This window comes from Acomys russatus, chromosome 2 (genome assembly GCF_903995435.1).
Source record: "Acomys russatus chromosome 2, mAcoRus1.1, whole genome shotgun sequence".
NCBI classification, from domain to species: Eukaryota; Metazoa; Chordata; class Mammalia; order Rodentia; family Muridae; genus Acomys; species Acomys russatus.
Genome location: NC_067138.1, coordinates 84,268,402 through 84,292,156, shown reverse-complemented (window position 1 = coordinate 84,292,156; position 23,755 = coordinate 84,268,402). Strand labels below are relative to the sequence as shown.

General features: G+C 37.0%; 1 long non-coding RNA gene across 1 annotated transcript in view; it reads left to right on the top strand.

Annotated features, from left to right (window-relative positions):
* Positions 1–23,755, top strand: part of LOC127204562 (uncharacterized) — a 956,944-nt gene that overhangs the window by 764,815 nt on the left and 168,374 nt on the right. The window lies entirely within an intron of this gene.

The window sequence follows — 23,755 nt, the reverse complement described above, 5'->3', positions numbered from 1 at the left end:
CAGTATCTATCATATCTCATCATTATCAACTTAAAATATCTATCTAGACCTAAAAAGTCCTAAACTCTAAATAACTAAGCTTAGATGTAATACTACACTATCTGGTCTTCAACCTTATCAGAGACTTGAGAAGGAATAAAATTGAACACCTGAGTCTACAGCGAGTGCAGATTAGCAGCTTCCCAAATGAGAAGATGGCAGAGACAGTTTGCTGCCTGAACAGTCACCCAAAACTCTCTATAACATTGGAGTATCATCTTCAGCCTTCTGGCCCAATATATTTGTGAGGCAGCAACTATTGAGGACTTGCTTACCCTGTTTTGGCCAAATTTAGCCTTTACCCACACTTGCTCATTTTTATGTGGTAGAAATGAGGACATTTTGCCTAGTGGCTTGTTTGTCACATTTGAGGCCATCTCCATAAGGAGGTTCATTGATGCTCATCATCTTCTTTGGTATAGGCTGAGTGTTGCTAGAAGTTAACTTGTTTCATTGTCAGTGAAGCTTTAAAATAATAAAAACATGTTTAAATGCCATATTCTGTATGTCTCTGAGGTTTTTGAAGACCTCATTTAACTATTTTACCCTATCTTTCTGTGGAATCATGTCTACCTCTTATGCCGAGGATGTATGTTCTTGTGATAAAAATAGACTAGTAATTGATAATGATCATGATTTGATCAACTAACAATTAACTTCCAAAACTACTTATCCTAATCAGCTCAAAAATGCTCAATAAAATACTAACAGATATAAAAAATATCATTAATCATGACCAAGTAAGCATTATCCCAGGCATCCAGGGCTGGTTTAATATATGGAAATCCATCAATGTAATTCATCATATAACCAAACTGAAAGGGAAAAACACATGATCATCTCCTTGGATGCCAAAAAAGCATTTTATAAAATGTAATGCCCATGGATGTTGAAAGTCACAGAGAGAGCAAGAATACAAGGCACATACCTAAACATAATACAGGAAATATATAACAAATCTATAAGTAACATCAAACTAAACAGACAGATAATTGTTTTGATCATCAGATTTGATATAAAATCGGCAGTAATATTACTGTTTTGTGTTAAGATACATCCTCCTTTAATGAATTATCTGTATTGTCCATTTAGCTGCTTGGGACAAAGTGACATAATCAGTACTAGTATGTCACTCCCCTAAACATATCAACTTTTAAGACTCTATTATTTTAGCTATGCCACTCTTATTTTTTCAAATACCCTTTTTTTTATCTGGCAAAACTTTAAGCAGCTGTTAAGGCCCAATTTAATATGTAATTTTTTGGTCCCTGATCACACAAGCTTGTGCATACTTAACAAATGGCACAGATAGATGTCTGTCCCATCCTTGAGGACTGCTAAACACCTTAAGAAAAGGCATTGTGTGTTTTGGCAACAATTTTATTATCTTTATAGGAAATTATATTTTTATTTATAGATCATTATTATTTATTTTATTAACAACAACAACAAAAAAAAAATAAAACAAAACATCACATTGAAGCTGGGCAAGAGAAGCCAACAGAAGACAAAGAACCCCAAGTATCAAAGACCCAGTCAATCACACACACAGGAGTCTCATAAAAATACAAAAGATGAAAGCTATAACATATACTAGTGAATGCCCATATGAACCCTGGGTTTGGTAATTCAGGATCTGTGAGTTCAGATGATCTCTGTTTAGTTGATTTAGAGGCCTTTGTCCTCGTATGTCCTTCATCTTCTCTGGCTCTCACATTGCTTCCACCTCCTCGTCTCTGGAGTTTCCTGAGCTCTGAGGGGAGGGATTTTATGAAGACATCCCATTTAGAGCTCTGTGTTCTGAGGTCTCTTTCTCTCTCTTTGCCTCTGTATTTTTTCCATCTGCTGCAGGAGGAAGCTTTTCTTATGTTGGATGAACGAGGCACTGATCTTTATGTATTGCAGAATATCTTTAAGAGTCATTTCCTTGTTGCTTTGTATTTTATTTAAATTTATTTTTAAAATTTATTCACTTTGCATCCTGATCATAGCTCCCTCCCTTTTCTCCTCCTGGTCCCACCCTCTCTCGCTCTTTCCCTCCTTCTCCCCCCATCCACCTCTCCTATTTCTCAGAAAGGGCGAGCCCCCCTCCTCTACCACTGATCAGTAGTATTTGCTTTTATCCTAGGTCTCAGCCTATCCTGTCTCTGTTTTTTGGCCACGTAAGCAGTATTATGTGTGAGTCTCATCTCCTAAAGTGGGTCTTATGTCAAATTAGACATTTGTCATTTACACCTGCAAGTTTTGTGCTCCCATTGCCCTAGCATAGCTTGTAGGCAGGACAGATTATAGATCAAAGATTTTGTGGCTTGGTTGGTGTTACCATTTTTTCCCCTTTGGCTAGCCTTCAGAGTACATTCCTATACCAAAATCACTAAGACATGGAGTTGAAGGTGCTATGTATGCATCATCTCAACCTTGCCATGTTCAATGAGTCTTATGGCTGTTGTCTTCACCAACAGCATTGCTGTCCATTTGCAGCGAGCAACCTATTATTTTGGCAACTGCCTGGGTTGTTTGGCAGTTTCCATGGGGCCTCTTTTGCCAACAACTCAATTGGATGTAAACTAGTCCTGGAACTTTATATAAATCTACATAATTTTATGAGAAAAATAAAAAAAAATTAAAAAAACATAAGACCTCTCATTTTCAAATAACACAACTATTGTTCTGGTTACGGAGTATGTGAAGTTTACTACTGAATGGTGCCAATTCCCACAGTCCATGGATTGAATAGAAAAGCAAAACAATAAATGTCATATTAGTAATTTATAGTCTGTTTCCTGTTGCTATATGAAATTACAAAACATGATTCTATATAAATAATTGGTTTAGCCCATGATTCTGCTACCTAGATAGTTCAAGCAGCCTGGTGTTGTTATTTTCATGGGAGTTAGATGCCTGAGTCATAGAAACATGATAGAGAAGAGATACAAGACTGTATGATAAGAAAGGAAATCAAGAATCCTGTTATTCCTGTTTTCATAAGTGACCTCCATTATAAATAATGAGGATCCCATAATAACTACCTTTATAGAGCAGAACCCTCTTCTTGTACCTCCGTTCCCTATGCCTCACCTTTTAAAATATCTAATACCTCAGCAATACAATACTGTGGATCACACTTTCTACACGATGTATAGATCACACTGTACAAACTATACCTGTGAACACTTGATGGGCACACTTAATCCATTGACAAAATTATGAGAGGAATCCCAGTTCCTTCCAGTCAGTAGTAGCCATCTAGATACTGTGGCACAACACACAGAAACCTACACTCATCCAGCACTTTTAAGGTCATCCATGTACCCACAGTAAATGGGCCAATTTTGCCATTTAAATTTGGCATATGCTTTCAGAGGTGTTGATTATTCAAAATACCTGTTTGTCCAAGTCTATTAAGCTCTAAAACTACATTTAATGGCCCCTTATATCTAAGCTCTGTTAATATGGCAAATGTTTCAGACCTACTTACAAACACCATTAAATTTCACCACTAATTACTAATAATAGGAATGAAATTAGCACCTGTCTCAGCTGCTTTCCATTTTAGATTGCACTTAATAAATAGTTAAGAAAATCCTCTGTTGCTAAACATTTACGGAGGCCATTTGCATTCTGATTTTCAATGAGCTATTATGATTTATAACCCTGAATAATCACTGAAGGACAATTATACAGGACTTGACACCATTGACTGTACTTCTGTATTTGAACTTGAACCAACGTATATATGTTACATTTTAAAAGCAGTTTTTATTGTAAGAAGTCAACTTATTTAATGCAGAGACTGTTCTGCCTTGTCTCCAGCTTACTAGGATGAGAATATCAGTGAAGTAAATGGACGTCTTCACACAAAACATCATTAGATTACAGTGGCATGAAAAATAGGGAAGACTTAATGATACTTAGAAATTATACCCTCCTTCCAGATACCCTTACTTCCTGAGCCTTTGATCTATGCTACCCCTAGAAAGGCTACCAGAATTTTAAAGTGCACATAAGCTGGTAAATTGGCAAGTAGCTCAGTGCTGTCTGTAACAGAATTCAATAGTGTACTGGTGTTAGCAGGGATGTGGTTTTGGAAGCTTCCCATCCCTTGAGAATATAATTACCATCTTGCCGCTCCACTGAAAAGGTATGAGAAAAATTATGTAAATAGAAATATGATAGAAAGTGCCAGGAAATCCAGTTTAACTAGCATGGGATACACAGCAATTTTTGTGTATCTTGACCCATTCTCATTATATATTTATATAATCATCTGCTTTGGGACTCAGACCAGCTGAGGGCTAGATTTGGTGCCACTAATCACAAACAGCCATTAGGGGTTTAAAATACTTCAAAATGTATCGTAATGTATACTTTCAAGTTTGCAATCAAAAAAAGAAGGAAAAAACAGAGAGCAAAAACCCAAAACCTTTTCAGATAACCAGGAGGTGGCAGCATTGCAGTGATGTAGAAAATGGAGACTTCTAACTTCCAGTAAATGAAAATCAGTTTTTTCATTTTTGGAACTATATCGCACCCACAAGCATATAGTTTTCTCCATAAAGGAAACATAGTTAAGAGACTGTCAGTAAGATCTAAATGACAGTTTGACCAAAGCAGAATTGCAACGATATGAAATTTGGCTCTTCTCTACAAATAATGTGGAAGAAAGATGAAAGGAAGAGAGGATGGAGAATGGCGGAGCTCTTAAAATGCTGCTTTCCAACTGCTTTAAATAAGCTTGATGGAGCCCATTAGGGAATCTTTTAAAATTCCAGAGAAGATGAGCCCTGGTATTGAAATAACCAATTAATTCCATCTAGGCCATTAGGAAAGAATTAAAGGTCATTATTGTAATTGCACAGGTTCAAAACAAACTCCTCACATTTATCATCTTTAAAATCCATTTGGGCTTTAAAAAAGCCCAAAGCCTATGGTTCTATGATCTTATGAATCTCTTAGAGAACAAATATGTGCAGTTAGTAAGAACTCTCGTCTACTCTGTTCATTTATAAAGCTCTAACCCTGCTTCACAGGTATCACAATTAACTGCAGGTATTTTCATAACAGAAAAATAAGGACTTTTAAAATCTCAGCTGAGAATCTCCATGTCTCTGGAAACATACAGTGTTAATAAAGCTATAGGAAAGAAAAAATAAACCATCCCGAATCTGTGGTAATATATTATAGGAGGAAATCTGCAGAATATTCTGTAATACAGTTACTATGAAATGTTAAAAGATAATATTTAGCATATTCAGCCACTGATTTTCTTGTCCTTTCTAAATTCATGGCGACTAGTGAACCCTCAGTCTTCTGGTGCTAAGATGATCCAGTAAACTGTAGGAGGTATGCTTGCTACGCAGTGGAAGTCCACGTAGGTGAAGAGATTGGTTTACTTACTCTTCTTCCAAAATTTATTCATCACATAGTATAACACTTGGTAACATTCTAGGCCAAGCAAATCCACTAAAGAATTATAGGATAATAACAGGAGATAGAACCTAACTGGATAGACAAATAGTTTGTGTGATTTATAGAAAGTCTTAATGTCTAATAAATACGTTATACATAAGTACTTTAATTTCCTATTGTAATTGGAGTAGTTCATCAAAATTCACATATATTAAACTGGTACGATTTTATAGAATGAAAAACTCTGTAAGTATCTTCAGATAACAACAAAATAACACACACATAATCCTAGAGATAAATGTTACCAGAGAAGGGCAGCCTGGAGAGATGGTTCATGCCCCTATTGCCCTCTAGTGTGCAGCAAAGGCTTTGTTTAGTTTTAAGGTCTGAGAGGGACATCTAGACTGCTTCCAGATTCTGGCTATTGTCAATACAACCGCTATGAACATAGTTAACTAAATGTCATTTGCAGGCAAACGGATGGAACTATAAATGATCGTTCTGAGTGAGGGAACCCAGACCCAGAAAGGCACATATGGTATATACTCATTTATAAGTGGATATTAGGCCAACATATATGTCTTCTGAAAGACTCCACCCAGTGGAGGATGGGGACAGATATTGTGACTTGTGGCCAGACTCTGAGTAAAGTGTTCTGAGTTGTATGGAAGAGTTGGGGGATAAAATGAAGGTGTGGGAGTTGTCAGGAACTCCACAAGGAGACTATTAAGGCTGTGGGATCACGGACATTGCAAGCAAATAACCTAGAGGTCCTGCCCAGATATAGCTCATTCTCCACGTGGGGAAGGGGTAGGGGGGGATAGTAGGGGATTGCCCATGATTCCATCACTGCCCCTTGGCAGAGAAGCCCTGTGGTAACAGAGAGGAAGGAGATGCAGGCTATCTAGATGAGAGCTGATAGGCTGTGGTCAAGATGGTGGGGGAGTACGACCCCCACCTGTCAGAGGTCTAGGGGAAGGGAATAGAGTGGAAGAGGGAAGGAGGGAGGGTAGGTACAGGAAGAAAACAGGTAGGGGATTATTATCTGGAAGTAATGTGAATAAATAATAATAATAAATTGAAAAAATATTGAAGGAATCAAGTTAGGAGAAAAAAAAAGTTTTGAAAGAAAACAAACCGTTACTTCTGCACAACAAAGAATCTCAGCTTTATTGACAGAGAGAAATGAAGAGGAAGAAATGGTTTGAAGTAAACTGGCTCTTGTTTGGGTTTCATTACACCCTATGAGCATGGGTGGTGTCCAGTGCATGTCTATGCTTGGCTAGAAGAGCACCCACGGTGGTCCTCTGAGAATACAGGTGTGCATTCTGCTTTACATTTTGTGTGAATTCTTCTCTCATTAGCTATATGGACTGGCCCTGCAATATTGACACACATTTCTTTTTCAAAGAGAAAAACTGGTGCCATGAAAGCCTAAGCCCACAGACTTGTCCTATTAAAGGATAAATATATGTAAAATTGAGAAAACTGTCTGGTCCACCCAACAAAAACAACATTCACTGGGTTCTTACTCCATGTCAGGTCTATTGAAAATGATGGAATTTATAATAAATTTAGCAAAAAAGTGTATCAATCCACAGCACCATTAGGGAGATGTTGTAGGTTTTGAGCGAAGCCATTACTCAGGTGAAGGGTCTTTTTTTTTTTTTTCAAGGTTTTCACTTCATATCTAATGTTGAGTCCAGTGCAGAACGTGAAAGAAGAGATGGTGGTTGCTGAAATACCCTGTTCTTTATTGCACACTAGTTTGGGGTGGAAAAAGGATAATTATTTAAAATGTGGACAAATTTGACTATCACACTGCTTACAATGCTATAAATAAAGTAGACCGCACCCTGCGGCTACTCAGCTATTTTTCTAAAATTCTCTATCTTTAATTACGTTAAATATTATAATTAATAGAATTAATAGTATGTATTTTATCTATGGTACTAAAATATAACCTCCTGGTGTTAGGTAGTGAGCTATTTTATAACATTTTAGTGCTACCTCTTTATGATAGAAACTATGAACAGCTTTAATTTCTATTCTTCTGGACTTTGAGGTGAACATAGCAAAATAAAAAAAGAATGAGACATTTTCAAAGTTTGTAATTTCATAGTTTTTTTTTTTTACTTCTAGTTGTAGATAACTGCTAATGCAAATGGTATACATTGTTCAAATTAAAATTTTCCTGGATTTCTTGCATCTTCCATCTTTTTTATGTCTCTGACTTTTGTAATTGGATTCTCTTTTCCTCTCTCTGCCTCCCTTACTGCTTGTCCCAATCATGGTCACTTGATTCTTTAAATATCACTCTTCTTTCATCTTTGTTTTCCTCTGAAATCTTGCCTAGAAGCCTTATCTTCATGAAAAGTAAATATAGAAGAAAAAAATTTGAAGTAAAGTGTGAAAAAAATTAGCACATAAAATTAGTGTGCCAACTCCTCATATTCTAGACTTCAACATTTATGTCCAAATGTGACTGTCATTCTCCTTAGTCATTTTCCCATGATATATTAAAGTCACAACTAGCAAGTTAAAGTTGAGTACAAATGAAAGTGACAGTCATTATATACCAAAGTCTCACTTCCATACATAATCAGCACAGTGTACATCCATCTAATAAGGATCCATCCCATAAGCATTTTAGATTTGCTGAGGGGCCCTGTCTACCACCTATTTTATTCAAGTGAATGTTCACAAATAACACAATAGCAAATGTTATCTTATTGAAATAAAATGTTTTATAAATTAGTCTATTCAGATAAACAAGAAAAAACAAAATTTTGTGACTAAAGTGTTTGTGTGGCTGATCTGTTCTTTGGAATTGGACATGAAGCTTTCCAAATATGTTGGTTTCCTGCTCTATACAGTTCTATCTAGAATAACATGCTTAAAATTGAGTGGATTTTGTGTCAAAGAAGATGAGATTTTACTTTTAGGTTATTTTTTCTTTGATTGTATTATAGTAAATTTTTACACTCAATTTAAATTGCTGTGAATATTTGGTGACATATTAATGCAAACTACATTGATTTGTTTTATAATTCCTAAGGTAATGGTTTAATTTTACAATAGACATAGAATGAATTTTCTTCCCATTATTTCCAACTACCAATGGGTTTGCTGAGAATCTCTGATAACTGACTGGTCAGTTGCCTTCAGCACCCACTTGTATATGCAGTGAACAGATAAATGCTGTGGGCAGTTTTGCTCTTGAGCAAACAAAGTTTAAAACAAAGGAAAAATAATTACCTTAGTTTTGGATGAAGTGGAAAAAAGAAGTGATTTAATTGCCTCCAAATCATGGAAAAATACAAAAACTTGAGTTGGGTTTGGGTGCAAAGCAGAAAGCAGGGATATGAACAAATTGTGGGACACTGAGGTTGCACTCATTACAAGGGGCTCTTTGATTCTTCTAACTGCATTTTATTGTATGCTATCTTTTTAATGAAATTATAATTAAAATATGCATTTTAGTTTAATTATAGATTCTTTCCCACACTGGTGCCCATTCTTGAGTATTCCCAGAGTCATCAATGCACATTACATTTTAATTTGTTAGGTCTTTGGGGAGAACAGTGTGCCCAGCATAGAAAAGATTATTCGTCATGACTCGGTGGGCTAACAAAGCTTTTATTGAAAAGGGTAGTGTAATGAAAAGAAAAATAAGATTCTATTTCTTCTTGTTAAATTATTAGCGCTTATATTTTATGCAAGAAAGAAGTTGGAATTGTTTTTCACTGCACTGTGCAATATGCTTGCTTTGAAAGTCAATAAAAGAAATATGTAGGGTGCACATCTCCCATAATGGGAAAAATATCATTTGGAAATGTAACATATGCAGACACTAAAATGAAGAAAGAGCTCAGCTTCCACAAGGAACCTGTAAGAACTGATGTTGCCAGGATAATACATTTAATATCATCCTATTTCTTTTAGTTTTTTCAAAAAATAAACATTATCACTGTTAACATTGGAGGAATTTAAACAAAACATTTAAACACAACTACACACATGGGATAGTAAGTCTTGTGATGATTTGGTCGTTAATCTTAATGTACTTAAGCTATTTGGCTTCATATTTGAGGCTCATGCATAATGTAATTCAGTCAACAAGTATCTATGAATTATTTACTGGCCAAATAGTGTTAAACTAAGGAACTTCTGAGGTATCAGAAATGTTGGACAGCAGCCCAACAAAATAGCCTTATATGCTGAGGATTTCCTAAGTAACAGAGCTGGCAATTTATTTCACATCCTGAATCATTTTCTATATAATGAGTGTTTGTGACAGCAACTCTGTCAATAAGATATCTCAGTTCAAGAAGTAGAGCTCCAGAAGCAAAGTTCTTCGTCTTTGTGGTACTTGTACATAATCCCAGAGAGCTATTTTTGGTCATTACAAAAGTTCTGGCAACAGACAGCAGCATAGTCAAGGGAAGAAATTACTGGACTTGAATTTCAGAGCTGAGTGGTCTACTTTTAGGTCTGCACTAATTGTATGCACAATTCTGACACTTCCTAAACTTGTCCCAATCTTGCTTCCATGTGTGTCTACTGAAAATTAGACAAAGTACCAATTTGGCTTCCTTAGTGAACACATTTGTAACTTACCCCCAATTAGAAAATGTCAAGATTGTCAAGAGTATTATGATTTATATTCCTTCAGTTTACTGCCAGCAGGTGAGCATAACAGTTCAGATTATAATCCAATGGTCTGGAGGACTGAGGGTCCCTGAAGGAGATTTTTTTAAATGGACTGAATGATGCTGCCTTAGTAGTTCAGCAAGACTGTCTCAAAAAGGCAGAGAAGGTGGTAGCTGCTCAGCCTGGTAGTAACAGCTTGGAAGATAATTGGGAAGTCACTGGTCCTCAGCCCACATTTAGAAGCCTGAAGCAGCTCAGATGTTATATCTGTGAAGGACGGCAGCAGCATTAGCCATAGCAGCAACAGGAATAAAGCAGAGGGGTTTGCCGATGAAGAGTGAAGGCGAGCACGCAAAAGACAAGCTTCTTTCTCCAAATTCTTTATATCTGCCCTGACACTGGAAAGTCTGAACTCTATTAAGGATAGGCGTCCCCACTTCAAATGGCCTGGTCAAGACAGTTTCCATAGCTGTACATGGTGGCTTGCCTTTTCCAACCAAGCTGACAACCAAGATTAATCGTCATAGACCCTAAGAAAACCTTCACCTTAGCAACCTGTCAATTATAATTTTAACAACAATCTCAAAATTGATGTTAAACACTTCTTACATGACATTCTAAATGTCTACTGGGGCACATTTTCACATATCATACCTACTGTGTTTTCAAAATTCTGAAAGAGTAAAACCCCAAGTAGCCACTGGGAGTCTGAAGCCACTTCTGAAGAAAGGGATCCAATTTGAGACCTGACAAAAAACAGACATGTGGGCTGATAGATCTGCTGGGCACAGTGGTTCAGTCTCTGTTCCCGAGACAACAGAGTATGTCTCGGGGAGACACATGTATTTTATGCCTTTGTGTGTTTGTTCACACACATGTGCATGTTCTTGTGTGTTTGGGCAGCACATCAGATAAAAGCTGTAGCAAACAGTTCTTAGGAATTTTTCCTGTTTCAAAATAAACTCTTGACACTTGTATAAACAAAATCTGTTTTGATCATAACATTTTGCATAAAGGGACCTGAGGCCCAGATACAAGATTGTTTTCAGTCCCTGTGACCTTCCTGTGCTGGTACACAGGTCAGTCAGGAAAACACAAGGATTTCAAAATGTGAGCAATTATGAAGCAATCTACATATTTATAAAGCCCTCTTCTGTGGTACGTAGATCATCCTCACACAGATGTTTTACCGCACAAGTATTTTTAGAGTTGAATCCCCAATTTTATGCCTTTCAACCCAGAAGATAGGAGAACATGCTTCTGAAACCTAAAAAATGTGTGCTTAAAATTAGCTGGCTATTACCTAGTTAACAAATGAGATCTACTGTCTGCTGTGCTGTGAAGTGGAAGTGAGCAGTTGTTGGAAAGGGGATAAAAATGGTGCCTTACAAGGCTATATTGATCTTTCTTTTTATTTTCAATTTAAATTTCCAAACAGAAGGTTAGGTTTAAAAAGTCAGGTGTCTGTTGGAAGACACTGTCTTGGTCCTGACAAGTTTTAGCCAGTGGCATTGTACAACTCACGTGCTTGGTTCTCTGTTGTGGAGTAGAAGAAACTAATAGACTATACTTTGGATTTAGCACAGGGGAAAAGGGAATATAATATATTGTTCCCATGGAACGTATTCTTTCCTGCTTCCAATCAAATGATATTGCCTGCATGTCTTTTGTGTGCTAGGCATTGTGCTAGGTACTAGATATGGCATAAAAGTAAAATCCTTTTTGCTCATCAATTTCCAAGTAGTTGAAAGAGAGAAAATAAAACAGCAGTTGGACCTCAAGATTACCACACAGGAGTGATGGAAACTTCAGAGTTCTGCACTTTGAGGTTGTAAACCAGTCACAGGCATGGAGAAAGGATTGTCTGAGATAAGACTCAGACTAAGTGGGCCTTTACTGTAGAGAGAAGAAAAACATGTGAGAAATATAGAAGTGAATTACGGCATATTCACTGGAATCCCTAGAATTGTAGCTGAATAGGAGCCAAGCTCCTGAAATACATAGACCAGAAGGTATGTACATTACCATAGAGGTGGAAAGCTACCAGTTGGCTTCTGGGAGAGCACATCATGGAATGGAGTAACCTTTAGGGTAATCTCCTTGTAGTGGAATAGAAGATGAGCTAACATGAGAAGAAAATTGGGATCAGAAAAAAAAAATCTAGCTTCATGATTCTGTGTGAAACTTTATGGACCACAATTCCCTCCAGCTGAAAACTTGGGTGTAGAATCAGAACAGCATTCAAAAATTAGTGAAACCTCAGGCTGCACTTCTAATTATTCCATTCTGTGAGGAAGAAAATGAAAACCAGAGAAGTAAAATGACTTTCCCAAATTCATAAAATTTCTGACAAAACTACAACTTGGGGCCCTATCTCGCTCCTTTAAAAATGGCTTAAAATTCACAAGGATACAGCCCTTCTGCTTCAGAGAAATATTTTAACTAGTACATTAATGATGTGCCTGTGTTAGCAGCACCATAAAGCAAGTGACCTTCATGGGTAAGTCTCTGTGGTTAAAATTAAAAAGACAAAGTAATATGAGATCCGATTATTGATGTAATTAGTTGATAATCTTGTGAGGTGACAGATTCATTAATGCCTAGTATTGATTGATGATTATGGAACATTCAGATTTCTGAGCTGGAACCCACATCCAGCATTCAGAAATAACAAAGACCCTGTGTCCTCCATTCTGCTTCTGAGGAGGTGCATCAAATTGGCAGTTTCTGATGATTGCACTATGCCAATTCAACTCTTGTTTTATGTTGTCAGAGATATGAGCTTTCTGAAATCAAGCATTTATGAGACAATGAAGTGAATATTATGATTAGATTTTAAAAATATATTTATTTATAGAAATTACATACTGATTGCAGCCCCTCTCACATCTCTTCCCCAATCCTCCACTTTCCTTATCCTCAGAGAAGGGGGAAGGCCCCCTTGGGTACCAACCCATCCTGGTACATTAAGTTGTTGCAGAACTAGGCACATCCTCTCCTACTGAGGCCAGACAAGGCAGCCCAGTTAGGGGAATGAGATCAGAGTAAGAAAGGGCCTCAGGTCCAGTTGTTTGGGGATCCACAGGAAGACAAAGCTGTGTATCTGCTACATATGAGCAAGTGGCCTAGGACCAATCCATGAATGCTCTTTGGTTGGTGGTTGAGTCTTTGTGAGCCCTCATGGGCCCAATCCAGTTGACTCTGTAGGTCTTCTCATGGAGTCCTTGAACCCTCTAGCTGCCTCAATCATTTTCCCATCTCTTCCATGGGATCCCTCAAGCTCTGTTTAATGTTCAACTGTGGGTCTCTGCATCTGTTTCTATCACTTCCTGGATGCAGCCTTTCAGAGGAGTTATGCTAGGCTCCTATCTACAAGCATAGGAGAGTAATATTAACAGTGTCAGGGATTGGTTCTCTCCTGTAGGATGGGACTCATGTAGGTCCAATCTTTGGTTGGCCATTCCCTCAATTTTTGCTCTATCCTTGTCCCTGCACATCTTGTAGGCAGGACAAATTTGTGGTTGAAGGTTTTGTCGGTGGGTTAGTGTCCTTATCCATCCACTGGAAGTTCTGCTTGGCTACAGGAAGCGACCACTTCTTGGGCCATATCCCATGCTGCTAGGAGTCTCAGCTAGGGTGGCCCACATAAACTTCTTGGGACCTCCCCTCTCCCAAGTCTCTGGCAAATCCCAGAGGTGCCCCCGCCTCTGATTTCCATTCTTTCCCCTAACCCTCACTTCCCTGCTCTCCCTACTCCTAATTCCCACTCCTGTTCCCATTTCCTGCCGAGTTCTCTCGCTCCATCCACCTACAAAGTCTATTTTATTTCCCTTTCTGGGTGAGATTCACGCATCCTCCCTTGGGTCCTCTTTATAACTTAGATCCTTTTGGTCTATGGATTATACCATGGTTATGCTGTAACTTATGACTAATATCCATTTATAAATGAGTACATGGCATGTGTGTCTTTTTTGGGTTTGGGTTACTTCAGGATAATTATTTCTTGTTCCATCCAGTTGCCTGCAAATTTCATGATGTCTTTTTTTTTTTTAAGTACCTGAGTAGTATTTCATTATGTAAATTACCACATTTCATTTATCCATTCTTTGGCTGAGGTACACCTAGGTTGTTTCCAACTTTTGGCTATTAGAAATAAAGCTGCTATGAATCTAGTTGAGCAATAGTCCTTATGGTGTGGTAGAGCATCTTTTTATACAACTGTGGGTCCCTCAGGGTTTCCACAAACCTGGAAGAGAAGAAATGCATAGAGGCTCTGGTTTTTTGTATATAGGTGGAACTTCCTCAACTTTGGATGAATGCTTGCGATATGTATAAAAGTGTAATATCTCCTTTAATCTAAAGAATGCAGTACATATGGGTGTTGTCCATACATGTGTGTGTGTGACTTGTCATGGTAACTTCTTCTGGCTTCTGTAGGCATCTGAGACTAGAATTACAAATGATTGTTACCCATTAAGTAGATCCTGGGAAAAGAACTCTGGTCCTCTGGAAAACCAGTCGGTTCTCTTAATTTTTGAACCATCTCTTCAGCTTCACAGTATCCTATTTCAGTGGACAATGAGCTTGTAAAGAAAAGGTTATAAGTATAGTATTTGTTCAGATATATGACTTTTGTTAGCTTTGGAACTTGACAATGGTCACTATGGGAATATTTGGATTTTTTTTTCCCTGTGAGGACACACAATTTACCAAGGAACAGAGATACATATCTGTGATGCCTGGGACACCAAGCCTAATCACTGCCATAATGGCATTCCAACCACTTTTGCATGTCACTCTTTCACTCTTATGGGAAGTAAATGATCCCTAAGGTAGCTTCTCTCTTGAGATGCATATTGTACTCAGGACTTTACCACCCTTACAGAGTCTTAATTCAGGAAAATTAATTTTAAAGTATAATTTTAAGATCCTTTTATGGAGGCAAAATAAGCTCCAAGTGTTTTATTTAACATAGTAACACTTGAATATAATATTTCTTGTTTTAGGGTACCCTGTGGCTTGGCACGCTCAATGCTTATGTCCATGACATTGGCATCATAAGTCATTTTAAGCATTAAGATCTGGACAAGGATGGCCCTATATCATCAGGTAGAAGACATCCACTAGCCTTGCTTGCTCCACCACGATTTATTGTAAAAATAACTCCTATCTTCTTGAGTAATATATGTCCAAGAACATAAATAATTAGATAACACATATTAAATAATAACACTAGTGAGGGATAACAACAAAAAGTCTTTTCATCTGTTTTTTACAAGACACATTCTGCAGGATCTATCAATAGGATCTTTCTTTGTCATTGCCAACTTGTGAAAAGAAGTAGGTGGCAAAGTGTCCTAAGCATCCTGGTGTCAGTCTGACCTGAGCAACATAAGTTGGAACTTGTGAGTATGTGCAGTGTAGACTACTTTACTTCTAAAACTATAAATTTGCTGAAGTCTTACTTGGAGGTCATGGTATTTAAGGTTTACTTTGTTCCATTTTAATAAAACAGTATATAAACCATATAACAGACAATCAAGCAGAGCATAGACCATGCCTTTGTATCGTGCATTATGAGACACTCTATACTTCTGTGAGGGTATTAAAGGTTTCCTTTGGGCACTATCAATGCTCAACACTGTGGTCATAATACATTTCAGGAATTTAGGACTTCCCACATTGTATTTAAGACTACCCACAGCAAATTGTCTCTTCTCTCTTGGACTGTTCTAAAAATAACAAACCAAACCAAAACAACCACAACAACAACAATTGTAACCCAAGTCTACTTGGAAAAATAGGGTGTTTTTACTACTTGTGTAAGAGAACTTTGGGCTTTCAGACATTATTCAGTACACAAAGTGCTTGCCATGCGAATGTGAGGGCTGGAGTTTAGATGGTCAGTACCCACATGAAAGCCAGCTGCTGGAATCCCCAAGGAAAGCTGTCAAGCTAGCTGCATGGACTCAAGGAGCTCTGGGTTCAGGAAGAGATTCTGCTTACGTAAATAAAGTGGACAGATATTGAAGAGGACAGCAGCATCGACTTCTGGACTTTTCACACACGCCACACCACAATTACACATGCCAAAAATGAGGCAAGTATAGGGAAGTTTCAGAAAATGTGTTGGCAGGGTCAGAGGAATTCCTAGCTTTTTGGATTTAGTTTTGTATATTGGAATCCTTTTATCTCTTCACTTACAATATGTACGTATTTAGTGATTAAACTGTTTGGAGGGACAAAACTTTTTCTCTTTGTATGAAGGCGCTATCTAGCACAAGGAGTAAAGGGATAAGCTAGATATGTAAATATTTGTGAGCATCTGTGACCATTCTTTTTGAGAAACATGTTGAAGGTAAACAGCTGGATAAAAGGAAGAAAGTATTTTTTCAGGTATTGAGACATGCTAGCAAATGTGTTCCAATCTATACTGCTAGTCAAAATGGCAATTTACTCTAGATTGCTTCTTAATGACTAGACTCAGTGTATTAAAAAGATATGTACAGTTATGTCATACACTTAAGGATCAAATATCATCGCTGAATAGAGGGCTGAAAGAGTTGGAGAGCCAGAGGAACAGGAAATTAGCTGTAAGATTATGAATCCTAGAAAGGTCAGAATCTATCCCCATGAAGTCTCACCAATGTAGCTATCTAAGAATGATGTGAACAAGAACAACCCTAATAAACAATGATAATGTGAGAGGGACAAAGTTCAAATCATAGACAAAGAACAGTAGGGCACTGAGGAACATTGAGAAGTGGAGATATATTGGTCCTCAGGAAGAACAACCCAATTAGTTATCCAATACAAATGTTTACAACTGAAACACATAAATAAACACAACACTATAAGACTGAGTGGGTTGTAGTTATATATTTAGGATTGAGCAGGTTATATTTATAATTTAGGAATACACACACACACACACACACACACACACACACACACAAACAGTTAAAGACAAAAAGGGCATGAGATTAAAAGAGAGGAAGAAAGTATACATAGGAAAATATACAGGGAGGAAAGAGAAGATGAAGATAATGCAATTATAACCTTGAAAAATAAAAAATGTAACTTTAAAAAGATATTTACTGTTGTACACAAATGATAGATCTGCAAAGTTCCATACTCATACTCAGGGTGGCTTGATCAACAGATAATCATTCTTATTTTATTCCAATTAGTGTTGTCAGCAGGAAGACTGAAAACACAACAGGATATTTGATGTCCTGGTACAGTCCTTATCACAACCAAATGAACCCATGCCTATGGGGCTGGCAGTCTTTGTTGGTAGCCATTTTGTGTGCATCTTCACCATCTCTGTGACGGTTCTTAATGTTTTGTTTTGTTTTTTCCTGAGGACACAGCCACATTAGATTGGGTCCTAGCTCTATGACATCATTTAAACTTAATTATCTTTCTATAGGCCTCTTCTCTAACTGTAGTTATAGTCAGAGGCACAAAGCACAAATGATTTTGAGAAAGATGTCTTGCCTCATAATGCTAATCTATTAAAATATTTGGTTTCTCTTTAAAATACAATGACTAGATATGTGTATTTCATACTTTAGTTATTAACTGGTTATTATATGTCATCACCAACCAAAAATATATTGCAGTTCATGATCATGTGGGGACTGTTATGAAGTATTTATGCTCACATGCACATCGGGTTTTATCACAAGCACATGCAAAGAAGCTTTGCTTAATACATCCGCCTCCTCTCTGAAATCCACACCATTCATTGTGTATCGCATCTTCTTTGGAGGACAGCATGCCTCCTCAAATTAATGGTCTGTGGTAAACTTTAAACCCCTTCCCAGATCTAGCCAATGGTCAGAATATTCTCTACAGTTGAGTGGAGAGTGTGATACGACTTTCTCACGTGTTCTGGTGCCTCACATTTGACCATGTCCCCTGGAGGGGGAGACCTGGTAGCACTCAGAGGAAGGACAGCAAGTAGCCAAGAAGAGACTTGATACCCTATGAGAATATATAGGGGGACGTAATCCCCCTCAGGAACAGTCATAGGGGAGGGGAATAATGGGAAAATGGGGTGGGGGAGAAATGGGAGGCTACAAGGGATGGGATAAACATTGAGATGTAACAAGAATAAATTAATAAAAAAAATATCAAAAAAAAAAGATGTTTGCTCAGTTTTTAAAATGAGCCATAAGTCAACAAGGAAGTTAGAAGTACAAATTTCTTTAAGATACAGTAGGAAATTCAATTGTTTTAAAGACTAGGTTTTTAAATAGTGTGGTGTAGACTACTCCCATCTTCCCTTATGATCAGCTTAAACAGGCAAACATCATGTGACATGGAAAAGGCTCCCAGGAGCCCACCCAGTAGTTTATGTGAATAAAAGTACTGTATGACATAGCTTCCTTAGAGCTAGGGATTACAGGTATACACTTTGGTCCCCGAATGGTATAAAATTGTTCTACAAATCGTTAAATGAATATGATAATTGACATATTATCTTAAAAGAAAGCCGCTACCCATACTGTTAAAGTGATTTAATGAGTACACTTTAAAAGACAGATCATAAAAATTTCATGTTGATTTGTGCACAACTGGAAAATATGTGTGTGATATTATATATATGATACAATATATGGTGTTTTCTTTATTTATTTTCAAAGTATTGTGATTAAATTATGACAAGAGCAACTTAAGGGTGAAAGGGTTCCTTTTGGCTCACAATTCAAGGCTACAGTCTGTCCTAGACAGGAAGTCACAGCAGCAGGATTTGGGCTGCTGTTCACATTGCATCAAATGTTAGGAGCAGAAAGTCATGAAGTCTAGATTTTAGTTCCTGTCTTTCTTCTAAGACCAAGGTTAGGTTTCACCTACTTGATAAAAATAATGCCTTCCAGCATGTCCAGAGGCTACATAATCCCTCATAGATTCTCTGGATACTTGTCAGGTGATTCAAAATCCTGACACTTCAAAAACAGCACTAAAATAATCAGTATAATAAAGCTAGAAGAATATCTTAGTAGTGACTAAATCCAGAACATGATTGCTAGGAATCGGGGCCATTGATCTGTGTGATAAAACTCTGTTTGGCAGTGATCAATTCTATTGTGGTAAAAAAAAAAAAAAAAAAAAAAAAAAAAAAAAAAAAAAAAAAGTAACTCAATCAGTTTTTATTAGAACTCCTCATTGTGATCAAGACATCGGAGCAGTTTGTGGGACCTATGGAACTGCTGTCCATCCTTGACTGTTTCTAACTTTACAGCCATCTTCCATGCCAACCACAGTAACAACAGCAACAAGGACCCTTCCTGCCATCCCCATGTTTCTGTGGTCTAACCAACCTCTTTAAGGATACTGGTCACATCTAAGTAGGTTTCAACCTAGTAGTGCCATGTTTGTCCTAATGGTCTTTTTAAAGGACTGTCTTAAAGTATCCTAAGTGGTCTTTCCCTCAACCTTCCTCCTATGTACTGTTTTAGCTGTAGTGATTTATTTGTAATTAATTGGTTTTAGAAATTCATCCCTGCCACTGCAGATATTTGGCCTCTATAGGGAAGATGCGTTAAAATAAGCAACAATCCCCAGTATGGCAAGGTGGTTTTGTTTTGTTTCAGTTTTTGGTTTGAGCTTTTTCTAAAAGTTGAAATATTTATAAAGCAATATTAAAACACTAATATTTTACATTTTAAATCTTCTGAGCTCAATGATAATATTAAGAATTTCTTAAATGAGAACAGGAAAATAAACATTTTTACTTATGTTTTCATGAAATAGTAACAGTTCTAGTGTTTAAGGGTTAGTATGGCTCAAATCTTCTATGTGTCATGTCTTTATATGAATACCAGTGGAACTGTTTATTAGTTTTATTGCAAGTAATTAGTTTCTTATGTCAGAGCACACTATAATGAGAAAGCTATTTTTTGAAAGTGGGTCTTTCTTTGAAGCCTATGTTAATCTTGGACTTGCTGTCTTCCTTCCTTCACCTTTCAAATTGAGGTTATGCCATAATCCTCAATGTCACCATAGTTTGTACCTCATCTTACCTTACTTAAAAATGATTTTTATTCTTATCCATTGTTTTATGTCATAAAGTTTCTAATTATGTAATTATGTGCTGGAGAATGGCTCAGTCGGTAAAGCATCTCTCAGACAAGCTTGAGGACAAGAATTTAGATTCACAGAACCCATGTAAAGCTATATACAGTAGGGTGAGCCTGTCACCCTACTGCTACAGTGATGAGATGGGGCTGGTACAAGGGAGTCCTTGGATTTTCACAAGCAAGACAATCTAGTGCACCCAGTGGCAAAAAGAACTTGTCTCAAAAAAGGTAGAAGGTGTGAACCTACACCCCAGGTTGACCTCTGATCTCAACAGGCATACACTGTGAACATAAACACAGATAAAAAAATAATTCTAATTATCACATAGAAAATGGCATGTTTCTTAAATGGTTTCAAATGCAATGGCAGTCAGTGTGTGTGTGTGTGTGTGTGTGTGTGTGTGTGTGAGAGAGAGAGAGAGAGAGAGAGAGAGAGAGAGAGAGAGAGAGAGAGAGAGAGAGAGAGAGGAGAGAGATTTAAAGAATAAATGTAAAACCATATAACTCAATGAATGTTTCCTGATATTGTGTAGCATCTGGAGAAAAATGCAGGAGCACAGGACTTTGGGAAGGCAGAAGGAGACTGTAGAGGTGACTGGCAAAGAAGAATCATATACTTCAAACTCAAGTATATTAACAGCTGAAACATTCTCTGTCCAGATGTTTGCTTAGAGAAGACACAGTTTAACAGTAGGACTCACAGTTTTGGAGAGTGTATGAAAACCTGGCTGAGAAGTAAACTGCCAGGACATACTTATAAGGACCAGCTACCACACATTATACTTTGGGACACTTCTTTCCTTTTTTCACAATTTATTGTAGAGACATTTATAGGTTCCCTGCCATTACAGAACATATCAATAACAACTGATCCCTAATTATGAGAGAAGCAAATTTATCTCCAGTAGTTGTTAAACATTCAGGATTGGAGGAGAAGGGAATCAGTCTTAAGAGAGAGTCAATGGGTGCAAGAACTTCCCTCCACCCCAGATGCCAATAGCTGGTTTCCCAATGTCTGCATTTCAGGGTTCACATTTAGAAGTATTCTTACTGAGGTTGTGGTCCTTCTATTCAGTGTTTTCCCTCTTTTCTCCATTGTTATTCTGCTCATGTTTTTATTTTTGATGAATTTTATTCAGCTAATTTTAGCTTATTTTCAGTTCAACTAAACTGATCTTCAAAAACAATAAGAACAGAAAAGGTTTTCCCCTTCTTAATATAAAATATTCCTGATTGTTTTGTGGTCCTTCTTGAAGTAGGTAGTTTGTGGTATATGTGTGCAATAATATAAATGTATATGTAAAAATATTTAATAAAAATTGTGAAAAAATAAATAACTAAAGAAATATAAAAAAGAAAATAAAGAAATGTTTTTCCTCCACAAAAGTTGCAGAAAGATAAAATTAAGGAAGATTATGTTCTAGTGTTAAAGTATCCAAATTCCACTATATCATTGTATAAACCAAAAGAAATATAGCACTTGTGTGTGGAACTCAAAAATAATAACATAAACATTTGAATAAAGAACAAGAAATTCTTTTTAAAAATCCCTATCATTAAAATAAAAATATTTATGTGTATAAAAATATTCCTATTATAGGATTATCTACCTATCACAAACACCAGACCAACCAACTTTAGCACAACTTCTAATGTGGAGAGTATTCCTGGAACCAACAGATGTGTGTTTAAAGGCTGGTTAAATACTTCCTCCATAAGCTCAGCTCTGACTTTGAAGTGCCATGTGTTTCCACAATAATTCATTTTATCCTGGTTGTGATGCTGACTCCACAGTTTTATACAATCCTGCTACCTCACTCCCACAGCCATGAGTATTAGAGTTTTTGGATTCTTGCCTTTCTTGACATTGGAGAATATTGACTGTATCTCTGTCATTTATTTAGAGAAAATTTTCTGCTCCTGTACTTATGCCAGACCACCTGTAAACTGAACCTAGAATGACATTGACATATATTGGTCCTATTTTAAAGCCTTCTTCCAACAAAATAACATAAGTGAAAAGCAGTGCCATTTTAAATTCAGTTTCTTTAAACTGGAAGTTTGTTTCCTGTGCCCATGTTCCTCGGGTATTTCACATATAACAGCAGGTGACAGGAGCTCCACAAAAAGACCGGGGTTGTGGAGACTGATGCACCATGAAGGGACATGTATGGATTAGACTTAGGCCTGTTACACATATATAGCCCATGGGGAGCTTGCTCTTCATGAAAGTCCCCTAGAAAGGGGAGAGAGGACTGTCTCTGACATGGACTCTATTGCTGACTTTTTGATCTCTTCCCCCGGCAGGACTGCCCTACCAGGGCACAGGTAGAAAAAATGTATTCAGTCTTGATGTGACTTGCCTTGATGTGCTGTGTGGGTTGGGGGGCTCCCTTACCAGAGAAGTAAGGGAGGGAGGGCAGAAGAAAGAGGGAGAAAGGGTGCTATGATCATGATATCAAGTGAATAAATAAATAAAAAGGAAAGTAACATACAGTAATTTTACATTGAAAATGAAGACTAGTGTAGAAATGTAAGGAGTAAGATATCTCAAAATATCTACATGAAAACATTTGGGAGGTATTATTTTGGTTTATGAACATTTTGATACTTTTCAGAGATGGCACTTCTTTTGCCACTGCTTGTGTCCCACAAATTATTTAAAGCAATTTATCCTGGATAGCTAATTTACAAACACTTCACTGTGGGAGGTGATCTCAGAAAATGATATTGGATAGAAGTAAAAGTTCCTGATAATACAAAGAACAAAATACCCAACTTCAGGAATCATCATCCAGTTCTAGATTTGCTTATGAAGCAAAGAATTTGATCTAGAATAATTGTATGTTTATTCCAGTGTGTATAGAGTTATTCTTAAGCCTCTTATCCTTACTGTGATGATCTCCTGAAGGTTTTGCATGTATGTGCACATATGTGTGTGTGCAAGTACGTATGCACATGTATGTGTTCATGTCTATGCACACACGTGTGCATTCTCCTGTACATCTTTATATTGACACCAATGATCTTGCTCCAGAATGGTCACTATCTTTTATTCATCCCCCTGTCAGAAATCCACGCATCATTTCTGCACAGCAATTAAAATCCCCTAAGTTAGAATTTATGTTCCATTGATTTTGTTACCCATGTAAGTGCCTTTAGAAACACAATATTGTGAGGGTTTTTATACCATGAAATATACAAAAAAGTTTTTATTTATTTGTATGCTTGTTATTTATCATTCAAGGTAAATTTTTCACTTGAGCATACTAGTATACATAACAAAGAATAATGCATTCTGAAGTTTTGGGGGATTTGTTGTTGTTGTCTTATATGAGTTGATAGGTTGATGAATTGCCAAAATATGTGTAAAATAATAGAGTTTTCTTCCATCTTTATACTTTTCACTGAAGTTCTTTTAATGGTTATCAAAATATTTGCCAAGCAAGTCCTCAGATTTAGATGTGTGCCTTTATGGAGTATGTCTTTGAAAATATTTGGAAATTAGAAATCTAATAGAATAATATAATTGAAAGAGGATATTTGGTTCTATTTCATCTTTTGAT